The 13,193-nt window shown below is 43.4% G+C and overlaps 10 non-coding genes across 10 annotated transcripts; all 10 read left to right on the top strand.

Annotated features, from left to right (window-relative positions):
* Nucleotides 1-2,297: 2,297 nt before the first annotated feature.
* On the top strand, nt 2,298-2,380 carry TRNAL-AAG (transfer RNA leucine (anticodon AAG)). The gene has a single exon. It is a non-coding gene; the product is annotated as a tRNA-Leu (tRNA).
* Nucleotides 2,381-3,505: 1,125 nt separating this feature from the next.
* TRNAL-UAG (transfer RNA leucine (anticodon UAG)) lies at nt 3,506-3,588 on the top strand. Its single transcript has one exon. It is a non-coding gene; the product is annotated as a tRNA-Leu (tRNA).
* A 632-nt stretch (nt 3,589-4,220) lies between these two features.
* Nucleotides 4,221-4,303, top strand: TRNAL-CAG (transfer RNA leucine (anticodon CAG)). The gene has a single exon. It is a non-coding gene; the product is annotated as a tRNA-Leu (tRNA).
* A 191-nt stretch (nt 4,304-4,494) lies between these two features.
* TRNAL-AAG (transfer RNA leucine (anticodon AAG)) lies at nt 4,495-4,577 on the top strand. Its single transcript has one exon. It is a non-coding gene; the product is annotated as a tRNA-Leu (tRNA).
* A 1,727-nt stretch (nt 4,578-6,304) lies between these two features.
* TRNAL-CAG (transfer RNA leucine (anticodon CAG)) lies at nt 6,305-6,387 on the top strand. Its single transcript has one exon. It is a non-coding gene; the product is annotated as a tRNA-Leu (tRNA).
* A 2,288-nt stretch (nt 6,388-8,675) lies between these two features.
* Nucleotides 8,676-8,758, top strand: TRNAL-AAG (transfer RNA leucine (anticodon AAG)). Its single transcript has one exon. It is a non-coding gene; the product is annotated as a tRNA-Leu (tRNA).
* Nucleotides 8,759-9,782: 1,024 nt separating this feature from the next.
* On the top strand, nt 9,783-9,865 carry TRNAL-UAG (transfer RNA leucine (anticodon UAG)). The gene has a single exon. It is a non-coding gene; the product is annotated as a tRNA-Leu (tRNA).
* A 906-nt stretch (nt 9,866-10,771) lies between these two features.
* TRNAL-AAG (transfer RNA leucine (anticodon AAG)) lies at nt 10,772-10,854 on the top strand. The gene has a single exon. It is a non-coding gene; the product is annotated as a tRNA-Leu (tRNA).
* A 1,024-nt stretch (nt 10,855-11,878) lies between these two features.
* Nucleotides 11,879-11,961, top strand: TRNAL-UAG (transfer RNA leucine (anticodon UAG)). Its single transcript has one exon. It is a non-coding gene; the product is annotated as a tRNA-Leu (tRNA).
* A 908-nt stretch (nt 11,962-12,869) lies between these two features.
* Nucleotides 12,870-12,952, top strand: TRNAL-AAG (transfer RNA leucine (anticodon AAG)). The gene has a single exon. It is a non-coding gene; the product is annotated as a tRNA-Leu (tRNA).
* Nucleotides 12,953-13,193: the final 241 nt, after the last annotated feature.

The raw sequence follows: 13,193 nt of genomic DNA, 5'->3' as shown, positions 1-13,193 counted from the left end.
CTTCTGACAATTGTGTGTTTACTCTACTTTTTTCTTGAGAGAGAAAAAATCAGATCATTTCCCTCACATGGGCTTATATGGTTGTCTACTTGGAAAAGTGCAGTGAGTTTTTTTCTTGCTCTAGCCACTCATGACCTAAGATGTGTGCTTTTTTTGGTTCACAATATCTTTCCCTCTCTGTAGATGATCAAGCAACATGTGGTCAGGATGGCTGAGTGGTCTAAGGCGCTGCGTTAAGGCCGCAGTCTCTCCTGGAGACGTGGGTTCGAATCCCACTTCTTACAAAACTTTAAGTCCATTTTGTCTCTGAGTTCTTTTAGAATCTCAGCTAAAAATTGGCAGTGCATATAATATCTGAATAAGTAACAAACTTCAGTTTCAACTGCAAATTAATTTGCCCAATTCTGTCTTCAAGCTCGTATAATATTCTTCTAGCACTCGTGCTGTTTTATGTGTTTTTTGGGGGGTGCTTAAAAAGTCCCTTTTATTAATGAAATGGGTTACATTCAGTCTTGTGATATTTTTGGTTTCCAATAAGTAGATTGTTAATTTTATGTAACCTCATTTTCTAATGCTCCATTCAAGAGATGTTTCCACTATGAAATGCAGAGCAAGGGGAAAGAGCACAAGTGATAGAGCGAGTGAGTGAGAAGGGGTGTTGAGGATGGAGAAAATGAAACAAAGACAGAGTGAGTGAACGGCAGGTAGGCCTAGAAGAGGAGACTAGAAGTGAAGGCGACATACTTTTCCCTGCTTTTGACCTCCCACCCATCCCAAACCGACCACAAACGTACCATCTATGCAACGTTGGTATGCAGAAATTCACGCCTCAGCCAGTGAGGGGGAGTCCCAGGCCAGGGGCTAGAGAGCAAAAGACTGCATGTGCTCAGACGTTCCCTGCTAGGGACATTTGATCTGAAACAAGGTCTGCACTCTTGTATCCAGCAAGGATCTAGAAATCCTGCATGAATCTGCAAGGCACAATGACAGCATACATTTGCATAGTATGCACCACCTTCTGCCTTCCTACTTCCTGTGCAGTAGTTGTTTTTGTAGAGAGAGAGGTCGCAGGCAAGGTAATTTTGTGAGTAGGATACAGGACCCTAAATAGCTGGTGAGAGGTATGAGGTATTCTAAAAGCATAAAAATTGTACACCTGTGAAATGAAATGCTTTCACATGTGATCTTCTGTGTTTATTGACCTGTGCATAAAGTTGCACCTTGTGTTTGAAGGTTTAAATTATTTCAGGCTTGCATGGAGGCAGAAATTTCTGAGTGACTTTTATAAATTTCTTAAGACTCTGCACTGTCAGGATGGGCGAGTGGTCTAAGGAGCTGTGTTTAGGCCGCAGTCTCCTCTGGAGGCGTGGGTTCAAATCCCACTTCTGACATGACTTTTGGAGATGTAATCTCCTTTTTCAGGTTAACATCTGATGGAAGTTGCATCTGTTGGTCTTCACCTGGGATGTGATTCCGTCCTCATCTAGTCAAGAGAGCTGGGGTTTCTCATATATTTCGGTTGTATAAAGTCTTGCTGACAAAGTGCAGTCCTTACTATATGAGCATAGGACCCATGTAAGAGCTCATCTGGAAGAGTCATGCTCTTGTATGCCCTGGCCAGACAGGCCATGCAAATATGGAAGAATGCCTAGCATCTGGTAGACAGTTGGACTCCAGCACACTTACGGCAATTTCCTCAGGGCTGTGATCAGGGGCTGCTTAGATTTGCGTATTCCACCCTATGTTGTGACATTGAAATTCCTTGTTGAATTTGCTTTAGCTAGCCAAGAGGTGGCTGTTGACTCAATTTCAAAGCAGCTTTGGGCCTTTCAAGTGGCTGGTTAATAGCACTTTCTCTTTGTACGCCTTAAAGGTCTAAAGAGTTCTTCATAGGTACTGCTCTCTATGGATTGTTCAAAGATCTGTTGGAAGTACTTATAATAGGATAAATAAATTGAGGGCATGCCTTTTCGGTACCCCACTTGCATGGCTGTCTTGCCTGTGGAAGTTTCCACAAATGCAAGTCAGGATGGCCGAGTGGTCTAAGGCGCTGCGTGCAGGTCGCAGTCTCTTCTGGAGGCGTGGGTTCAAATCCCACTTCTGACAATTGTGTGTTTACTCTACTTTTTTCTTGAGAGAGAAAAAATCTGATCATTTCCCTCACATGGGCTTATATGGTTGTCTACTTGGAAAAGTGCAGTGAGTTTTTTTCTTGCTCTAGCCACTCATGACCTAAGTTGTGTGCTTTTTTTGGTTCACAATATCTTTCCCTCTCTGTAGATGATCAAGCAAATGTGGTCAGGATGGCCGAGTGGTCTAAGGTGCTGCGTTAAGGCCGCAGTCTCTCCTGGAGGCGTGGGTTCGAATCCCACTTCTGACAAAACTTTAAGTCCATTTTGTCTCTGAGTTCTTTTAGAATCTCAGCTAAAAATTGGCAGTGCATATAATATCTGAATAAGTAACAAACTTCAGTTTCAACTGCAAATTAATTTGCCCAATTCTGTCTTCAAGCTCGTATAATATTCTTCTAGCACTCGTGGTGTTTTATGTGTTTTTTGGGGGGTGCTTAAAAAGTCCCTTTTATTAATGAAATGGGTTACATTCAGTCTTGTGATATTTTTGGTTTCCAATAAGTAGATTGTTAATTTTATGTAACCTCATTTTCTAATGCTCCATTCAAGAGATGTTTCCACTATGAAATGCAGAGCAAGGGGAAAGAGCACAAGTGATAGAGCGAGTGAGTGAGAAGGGGTGTTGAGGAAGGAGAGAATGAAACAAAGACAGAGTGAGTGAATGGCAGGTAAGCCTAGAAGAGGAGACTAGAAGTGAAGGCGACATACTTTTCCCTGCTTTTGACCTCCCACCCATCCCAAACCGACCACAAACGTACCATCTATGCAACGTTGGTATGCAGAAATTCACGCCTCAGCCAGTGAGGGTAAGTACCAGGCCAGGGGCTAGAGAGCAAAAGACTGCATGTGCTCAGACGTTCCCTGCTAGGGACAGTTGATCTGAAACAAGGTCTGCTCTCTTGTATCCAGCAAGGATCTAGAAATCCTGCATGAATCTGCAAGGCACAATGACAGCATACATTTGCATAATATGCCCCACCTTCTGCCTTCCTACTTCCTGTGCAGTAGTTGTTTGTGTAGAGAGAGAGGTCAATCAATCAATCAATCAAAGACATTTATAGAGCGCACTACCTACCCGTAGGGTCTCGAGGCGCTTTTTGGGGAGGGGGGGGGGGGGGTTCCGCTACTGCTCGCAGGCAAGGTAATTTTGTGAGTAGGATACAGGACCCTAAATAGCTGGTGAGAGGTATGAGGTATTCTAAAAGCATAAAAATTGTACACCTGTGAAATGAAATGCTTTCACATGTGATCTTCTGTGTTTATTGTCCTGTGCATAAAGTTGCACCTTGTGTTTGAAGGTTTAAATTATTTCAGGCTTGCATGGAGGCAGAAATTTCTGAGTGACTTTTATACATTTCTTAAGACTCTGCACTGTCAGGATGGCCGAGTGGTGTAAGGTGCTGTGTTTAGGCCGCAGTCTCCTCTGGAGACGTGGGTTCGAATCCCACTTCTGACATGACTTTTGGAGATGTAATCTCCTTTTTCAGGTTAACATCTGATGGAAGTTGCATCTGTTGGCCTTCACCTGGGATGTGATTCCGTCCTCATCTAGTCAAGAGAGCTGGGGTTTCTCATATATTTCGGTTGTATAAAGTCTTGCTGACAAAGTGCAGTCCTTACTATATGAGCATAGGACCCATGTAAGAGCTCATCTGGAAGAGTCATGCTCTTGTATGCCCTGGCCAGACAGGCCATGCAAATATGGAAGAATGCCTAGCATCTGGTAGACAGTTGGACTCCAGCACACTTACGGCAATTTCCTCAGGGCTGTGATCAGGGGCTGCTTAGATTTGCGTATTCCACCCTATGTTGTGACATTGAAATTCCTTGTTGAATTTGCTTTAGCTAGCCAAGAGGTGGCTGTTGACTCAATTTCAAAGCAGCTTTGGGCCGTTCAAGTGGCTGGTTAATAGCACTTTCTCTTTGTACGCCTTAAAGGTCTAAAGAGTTCTTCATAGGTACTGCTCTCTATGGATTGTTCAAAGATCTGTTGGAAGTACTTATAATAGGATAAATAAATTGAGGGCATGCCTTTTCGGTACCCCACTTGCATGGCTGTCTGGCCTGTGGAAGGTTCCCCAAATGCAAGTCAGGATGGCCGAGTGGTCTAAGGCGCTGCGTTCAGGTCGCAGTCTCTTCTGGAGGCGTGGGTTCAAATCCCACTTCTGACAATTGTGTGTTTCCTGTACTTTTTTCTTGAGAGAGAAAAAATCTGATCATTTCCCTCACATGGGCTTATATGGTTGTCTACTTGGAAAAGTGCAGTGAGTTTTTTTCTTGCTCTAGCCACTCATGACCTAAGATGTGTGCTTTTTTTGGTTCACAATATCTTTCCCTCTCTGTAGATGATTAAGCAAATGTGGTCAGGATGGCCGAGTGGTCTAAGGCGCTGCGTTAAGGCCGCAGTCTCTCCTGGAGGCGTGGGTTCGAATCCCACTTCTGACAAAACTTTAAGTCCATTTTGTCTCTGAGTTCTTTTAGAATCTCAGCTAAAAATTGGCAGTGCATATAATATCTGAATAAGTAACAAACTTCAGTTTCAACTGCAAATTAATTTGCCCAATTCTGTCTTCAAGCTCGTATAATATTCTTCTAGCACTCGTGGTGTTTTATGTGTTTTTTGGGGGGTGCTTAAAAAGTCCCTTTTATTAATGAAATGGGTTACATTCAGTCTTGTGATATTTTTGGTTTCCAATAAGTAGATTGTTAATTTTATGTAACCTCATTTTCTAATGCTCCATTCAAGAGATGTTTCCACTATGAAATGCAGAGCAAGGGGAAAGAGCACAAGTGATAGAGCGAGTGAGTGAGAAGGGGTGTTGAGGAAGGAGAGAATGAAACAAAGACAGAGTGAGTGAACGGCAGGTAGGCCTAGAAGAGGAGACTAGAAGTGAAGGCGACATACTTTTCCATGCTTTTGACCTCCCACCCATCCCAAACCGACCACAAACGTACCATCTATGCAACGTTGGTATGCAGAAATTCACGCCTCAGCCAGTGAGGGTAAGTCCCAGGCCAGGGGCTAGAGAGCAAAAGACTGCATGTGCTCAGACGTTCCCTGCTAGGGACAGTTGATCTGAAACAAGGTCTGCTCTCTTGTATCCAGCAAGGATCTAGAAATCCTGCATGAATCTGCAAGGCACAATGACAGCATACATTTGCATAATATGCCCCACCTTCTGCCTTCCTACTTCCTGTGCAGTAGTTGTTTGTGTAGAGAGAGAGGTCGCAGGCAAGTTAATTTTGTGAGTAGGATACAGGACCCTAAATAGCTGGTGAGAGGTATGAGGTATTCTAAAAGCATAAAAATTGTACTCATGTGAAATGAAATGCTTTCACATGTGATCTTCTGTGTTTATTGTCCTGTGCATAAAGTTGCACCTTGTCTTTGAAGGTTTAAATTATTTCAGGCTTGCATGGAGGCAGAAATTTCTGAGTGACTTTTATACATTTCTTAAGACTCTTCACTGTCAGGATGGCCGAGTGGTCTAAGGCGCTGTGTTTAGGCCGCAGTCTCCTCTGGAGGAGTGGGATTGAATCCCACTTCTGACATGACTTTTGGAGATGTAATCTCCTTTTTCAGGTTAACATCTGATGGAAGTTGCATCTGTTGGTCTTCACCTGGGATGTGATTCCGTCCTCATCTAGTCAAGAGAGCTGGGGTTTCTCATATATTTCGGTTGTATACAAAGTGCAGTCCTTACTATATGAGCATAGGACACATGTAAAAGCTCATCTGGAAGAGTCATGCTCTTGTATGCCCTGGCCAGACAGGCCATGCAAATATGGAAGAATGAGTAGCATCTGGTAGACAGTTGGACTCCAGCACACTTACAGCAATTTCCTCAGGGCTGTGATCAGGGGCTGCTTAGATTTGCGTATTCCACCCTATGTTGTGACATTGAAATTCCTTGTTGAATTTGCTTTAGCTAGCCAAGAAGTGGCTGTTGACTCAATTTCAAAGCAGCTTTGGGCCGTTCAAGTGGCTGGTTAATAGCACTTTCTCGTTGTACGCCTTAAAGGCATAAAGAGTTCTTCATAGGTACTGCTCTCTATGGATTGTTCAAAGATCTGTTGGAAGTACTTATAATAGGATAAATAAATTGAGGGCATGCTTTTTCGGTACCCCACTTGCATGGCTGTCTGGCCTGTGGAAGGTTCTATAAATGCAAGTCAGGATGGCCGAGTGGTCTAAGGCGCTGCGTTCAGGTCGCAGTCTCTTCTGGAGGCGTGGGTTCAAATCCCACTTCTGACAATTGTGTGTTTACTCTACTTTTTTCTTGAGAGAGAAAAAATCTGATCATTTCCCTCACATGGGCTTATATGGTTGTCTACTTGGAAAAGTGCAGTGAGTTGTTTTTCTTGCTCTAGCCACTCATGACCTAAGATGTGTGCTTTTTTTGGTTCACAATATCTTTCCCTCTCTGTAGATGATCAAGCAACATGTGGTCAGGATGGCCGAGTGGTCTAAGGCGCTGCGTAAAGGCCGCAGTCTCTCCTGGAGACGTGGGTTCGAATCCCACTTCTGACAAAACTTTAAGTCCATTTTGTCTCTGAGTTCTTTCAGAATCTCAGCTAAAAATTGGCAGTGCATATAATATCTGAATAAGTAACAACTTCAGTTTCAACTGCAAATTAATTTGCCCAATTCTGTCTTCAAGCTCGTATAATATTCTTCTAGCACTCGTGCTGTTTTATGTGTTTTTTGGGGGGTGCTTAAAAAGTCCCTTTTATTAATGAAATGGGTTACATTCAGTCTTGTGATATTTTTGGTTTCCAATAAGTAGATTGTTAATTTTATGTAACCTCATTTTCTAATGCTCCATTCAAGAGATGTTTCCACTATGAAATGCAGAGCAAGGGGAAAGAGCACAAGTGATAGAGCGAGTGAGTGAGAAGGGGTGTTGAGGAAGGAGAGAATGAAACAAAGACAGAGTGAGTGAACGGCAGGTAGGCCTAGAAGAGGAGACTAGAAGTGAAGGTGACATACTTTTCCATGCTTTTGACCTCCCACCCATCCCAAACCGACCACAAACGTACCATCTATGCAACGTTGGTATGCAGAAATTCACGCCTCAGCCAGTGAGGGTAAGTCCCAGGCCAGGGGCTAGAGAGCAAAAGACTGCATGTGCTCAGACGTTCCCTGCTAGGGACAGTTGATCTGAAACAAGGTCTGCTCTCTTGTATCCAGCAAGGATCTAGAAATCCTGCATGAATCTGCAAGGCACAATGACAGCATACATTTGCATAATATGCCCCACCTTCTGCCTTCCTACTTCCTGTGCAGTAGTTGTTTGTGTAGAGAGAGAGGTCGCAAGCAAGGTAATTTTGTGAGTAGGATACAGGACCCTAAATAGCTGGTGAGAGGTATGAGGTATTTTAAAAGCATAAAAATTGTACACCTGTGAAATGAAATGCTTTCACATGTGATCTTCTGTGTTTATTGTCCTGTGCATAAAGTTGCACCTTGTGTTTGAAGGTTTAAATTATTTCAGGCTTGCATGGAGGCAGAAATTTCTGAGTGACTTTTATACATTTCCTATGACTCTGCACTGTCAGGATGGCCGAGTGGTCTAAGCTGCTGTGTTTAGGCCGCAGTCTCCTCTGGAGGCGTGGGTTCGAATCCCACTTCTGACATGACTTTTGGAGATGTAATCTCCTTTTTCAGGTTAACATCTGATGGAAGTTGCATCTGTTGGTCTTCACCTAGGATGTGATTCCGTCCTCATCTAGTCAAGAGAGCTGGGGTTTCTCATATATTTCGGTTGTATAAAGTCTTGCTGACAAAGTGCAGTCCTTACTATATGAGCATAGGACCCATGTAAGAGCTCATCTGGAAGAGTCATGCTCTTGTATGCCCTGGCCAGACAGGCCATGCAAATATGGAAGAATGCCTAGCATCTGGTAGACAGTTGGACTCCAGCACACTTACGGCAATTTCCTCAGGGCTGTGATCAGGGGCTGCTTAGATTTGCGTATTCCACCCTATGTTGTGACATTGAAATTCCTTGTTGAATTTGCTTTAGCTAGCCAAGAGGTGGCTGTTGACTCAATTTCAAAGCAGCTTTGGGCCTTTCAAGTGGCTGGTTAATAGCACTTTCTCTTTGTACGCCTTAAAGGTCTAAAGAGTTCTTCATAGGTACTGCTCTCTATGGATTGTTCAAAGATCTGTTGGAAGTACTTATAATAGGATAAATAAATTGAGGGCATGCCTTTTCGGTACCCCACTTGCATGGCTGTCTGGCCTGTGGAAGGTTCCACAAATGCAAGTCAGGATGGCCGAGTGGTCTAAGGCGCTGCGTTCAGGTCACAGTCTCTTCTGGAGGCGTGGGTTCAAATCCCACTTCTGACAATTGTGTGTTTACTCTACTTTTTTCTTGAGAGAGAAAAAATCAGATCATTTCCCTCACATGGGCTTATATGGTTGTCTACTTGGAAAAGTGCAGTGAGTTTTTTTCTTGCTCTAGCCACTCATGACCTAAGATGTGTGCTTTTTTTGGTTCACAATATCTTTCCCTCTCTGTAGATGATCAAGCAAATGTGGTCAGGATGGCCGAGTGGTCTAAGGCGCTGCGATAAGGCCGCAGTCTCTCCTGGAGGCGTGGGTTCGAATCCCACTTCTGACAAAACTTTAAGTCCATTTTGTCTCTGAGTTCTTTTAGAATCTCAGCTAAAAATTGGCAGTGCATATAATATCTGAATAAGTAACAAACTTCAGTTTCAACTGCAAATTAATTTGCCCAATTCTGTCTTCAAGCTCGTATAATATTCTTCTAGCACTCGTGGTGTTTTATGTGTTTTTTGGGGGGTGCTTAAAAAGTCCCTTTTATTAATGAAATGGGTTACATTCAGTCTTGTGATATTTTTGGTTTCCAATAAGTAGATTGTTAATTTTATGTAACCTCATTTTCTAATGCTCCATTCAAGAGATGTTTCCACTATGAAATGCAGAGCAAGGGGAAAGAGCACAAGTGATAGAGCGAGTGAGTGAGAAGGGGTGCTGAGGAAGGAGAGAATGAAACAAAGACAGAGTGAGTGAACGGCAGGTAGGCCTAGAAGAGGAGACTAGAAGTGAAGGCGACATACTTTTCCCTGCTTTTGACCTCCCACCCATCCCAAACCGACCACAAACGTACCATCTATGCAACGTTGGTATGCAGAAATTCACGCCTCAGCCAGTGAGGGTAAGTCCCAGGCCAGGGGCTAGAGAGCAAAAGACTGCATGTGCTCAGACGTTCCCTGCTAGGGACAGTTGATCTGAAACAAGGTCTGCTCTCTTGTATCCAGCAAGGATCTAGAAATCCTGCATGAATCTGCAAGGCACAATGACAGCATACATTTGCATAATATGCCCCACCTTCTGCCTTCCTACTTCCTGTGCAGTAGTTGTTTGTGTAGAGAGAGAGGTCGCAGGCAAGGTAATTTTGTGAGTAGGATACAGGACCCTAAATAGCTGGTGAGAGGTATGAGGTATTTTAAAAGCATAAAAATTGTACACCTGTGAAATGAAATGCTTTCACATGTGATCTTCTGTGTTTATTGTCCTGTGCATAAAGTTGCACCTTGTGTTTGAAGGTTTAAATTATTTCAGGCTTGCATGGAGGCAGAAATTTCTGAGTGACTTTTATACATTTCCTAAGACTCTGCACTGTCAGGATGGCCGAGTGGTCTAAGGCGCTGTGTTTAGGCCGCAGACTTCTCTGGAGGCGTGGGTTCGAATCCCACTTCTGACATGACTTTTGGAGATGTAATCTCCTTTTTCAGGTTAACATCTGATGGAAGTTGCATCTGTTGGTCTTCACCTAGGATGTGATTCCGTCCTCATCTAGTCAAGAGAGCTGGGGTTTCTCATATATTTCGGTTGTATAAAGTCTTGCTGACAAAGTGCAGTCCTTACTATATGAGCATAGGACCCATGTAAGAGCTCATCTGGAAGAGTCATGCTCTTGTATGCCCTGGCCAGACAGGCCATGCAAATATGGAAGAATGCCTAGCATCTGGTAGACAGTTGGACTCCAGCACACTTACGGCAATTTCCTCAGGGCTGTGATCAGGGGCTGCTTAGATTTGCGTATTCCACCCTATGTTGTGACATTGAAATTCCTTGTTGAATTTGCTTTAGCTAGCCAAGAGGTGGCTGTTGACTCAATTTCAAAGCAGCTTTGGGCCTTTCAAGTGGCTGGTTAATAGCACTTTCTCTTTGTACGCCTTAAAGGTCTAAAGAGTTCTTCATAGGTACTGCTCTCTATGGATTGTTCAAAGATCTGTTGGAAGTACTTATAATAGGATAAATAAATTGAGGGCATGCCTTTTCGGTACCCCACTTGCATGGCTGTCTGGCCTGTGGAAGGTTCCACAAATGCAAGTCAGGATGGCCGGGTGGTCTAAGGCGCTGCGTTCAGGTCGCAGTCTCTTCTGGAGGCGTGGGTTCAAATCCCACTTCTGACAATTGTGTGTTTACTCTACTTTTTTCTTGGGAGAGAAAAAATCAGATCATTTCCCTCACATGGGCTTATATGGTTGTCTACTTGGAAAAGTGCAGTGAGTTTTTTTCTTGCTCTAGCCACTCATGACCTAAGTTGTGTGCTTTTTTTGGTTCACAATATCTTTCCCTCTCTGTAGATGATCAAGCAAATGTGGTCAGGATGGCCGAGTGGTCTCAGGCGCTGTGTTAAGGCCGCAGTCTCTCCTGGAGGCGTGGGTTCGAATCCCACTTCTGACAAAACTTTAAGTCCATTTTGTCTCTGAGTTCTTTTAGAATCTCAGCTAAAAATTGGCAGTGCATATAATATCTGAATAAGTAACAAACTTCAGTTTCAACTGCAAATTAATTTGCCCAATTCTGTCTTCAAGCTCGTATAATATTCTTCTAGCACTCGTGGTGTTTTATGTGTTTTTTGGGGGGTGCTTAAAAAGTCCCTTTTATTAATGAAATGGGTTACATTCAGTCTTGTGATATTTTTGGTTTCCAATAAGTAGATTGTTAATTTTATGTAACCTCATTTTCTAATGCTCCATTCAAGAGATGTTTCCACTATGAAATGCAGAGCAAGGGGAAAGAGCACAAGTGATAGAGCGAGTGAGTGAGAAGGGGTGTTGAGGAAGGAGAGAATGAAACAAAGACAGAGTGAGTGAACGGCAGGTAGGCCTAGAAGAGGAGACTAGAAGTGAAGGCGACATACTTTTCCCTGCTTTTGACCTCCCACCCATCTCAAACCGACCACAAACGTACCATCTATGCAACGTTGGTATGCAGAAATTCACACCTCAGCCAGTGAGGGTAAGTCCCAGGCCAGGGGCTAGAGAGCAAAAGACTGCATGTGCTCAGACGTTCCCTGCTAGGGACAGTTGATCTGAAACAAGGTCTGCTCTCTTGTATCCAGCAAGGATCTAGAAATCCTGCATGAATCTGCAAGGCACAATGACAGCATACATTTGCATAATATGCCCCACCTTCTGCCTTCCTACTTCCTGTGCAGTAGTTGTTTGTGTAGAGAGAGAGGTCGCATGCAAGGTAATTTTGTGAGTAGGATACAGGACCCTAAATAGCTGGTGAGAGGTATGAGGTATTCTAAAAGCATAAAAATTGTACACCTGTGAAATGAAATACTTTCACATGTGATCTTCTGTGTTTATTGTCCTGTGCATAAAGTTGCACCTTGTGTTTGAAGGTTTAAATTATTTCAGGCTTGCTTGGAGGCAGAAATTTCTGAGTGACTTTTATACATTTCTTAAGACTCTGCACTGTCAGGATGGCCGAGTGGTCTAAGGCGCTGTGTTTAGGCCGCAGTCTCCTCTGGAGGCGTGGGTTCGAATCCCACTTCTGACATGACTTTTGGAGATGTAATCTCCTTTTTCAGGTTAACATCTGATGGAAGTTGCATCTGTTGGTCTTCACCTGGGATGTGATTCCGTCATCATCTAGTCAAGAGAGCTGGGGTTTCTCATATATTTCGGTTGTATAAAGTCTTGCTGACAAAGTGCAGTCCTTACTATATGAGCATAGGACCCATGTAAGAGATCATCTGGAAGAGTCATGCTCTTGTATGCCCTGGCCAGACAGGCCATGCAAATATGGAAGAATGCCTAGCATCTGGTAGACAGTTGGACTCCAGCACACTTACGGCAATTTCCTCAGGGCTGTGATCAGGGGCTGCTTATATTTGCGTATTCCACCCTATGTTGTGAAATTGAAATTCCTTGTTGAATTTGCTTTAGCTATCCAAGAGGTGGCTGTTGACTCAATTTCAAAGCAGCTTTGGGCCGTTCAAGTGGCTGGTTAATAGCACTTTCTCTTTGTACGCCTTAAAGGTCTAAAGAGTTCTTCATAGGTACTGCTCTCTATGGATTGTTCAAAGATCTGTTGGAAGTACTTATAATAGGATAAATAAATTGAGGGCATGCCTTTTCGGTACCCCACTTGCATGGCTGTCTGGCCTGTGGAAGGTTCCACAAATGCAAGTCAGGATGGCAGAGATGCCTAAGGCGCTGCGTTCAGGTCGCAGTCTCTTCTGGAGGCGTGGGTTCAAATCCCACTTCTGACAATTGTGTGTTTACTCTACTTTTTTCTTCAGAGAGAAAAAATCAGATCATTTCCCTCACATGGGCCTATATGGTTGTCTACTTCGAAAAGTGCAGTGAGTTTTTTTCTTGCTCTAGCCACTCATGACCTAAGATGTGTGCTTTTTTTTGGTTCACAATATCTTTCCCTCTCTGTAGATGATCAAGCAACATGTGGTCAGGATGGCCGAGTGGTCTAAGGCGCTGCGTTAAGGCCGCAGTCTCTCCTGGAGGCGTGGGTTCGAATCCCACTTCTGACAAAACTTTAAGTCCATTTTGTCTCTGAGTTCTTTTAGAATCTCAGCTAAAAATTGGCAGTGCATATAATATCTGAATAAGTAACAAACTTCAGTTTCAACTGCAAATTAATTTGCCCAATTCTGTCTTCAAGCTCGTATAATATTCTTCTAGCACTCGTGGTGTTTTATGTGTTTTTTGGGGGGTGCTTAAAAAGTCCCTTTATTAATGAAATGGGTTACATTCAGTCTTGTGATATTTTTG

The sequence above is a fragment of the Lissotriton vulgaris genome, chromosome 8 (assembly GCF_964263255.1).
Source record: "Lissotriton vulgaris chromosome 8, aLisVul1.2, whole genome shotgun sequence".
Taxonomy (NCBI): Eukaryota; Metazoa; Chordata; class Amphibia; order Caudata; family Salamandridae; genus Lissotriton; species Lissotriton vulgaris.
This window is presented reverse-complemented; position numbering and strand designations above follow the sequence as displayed.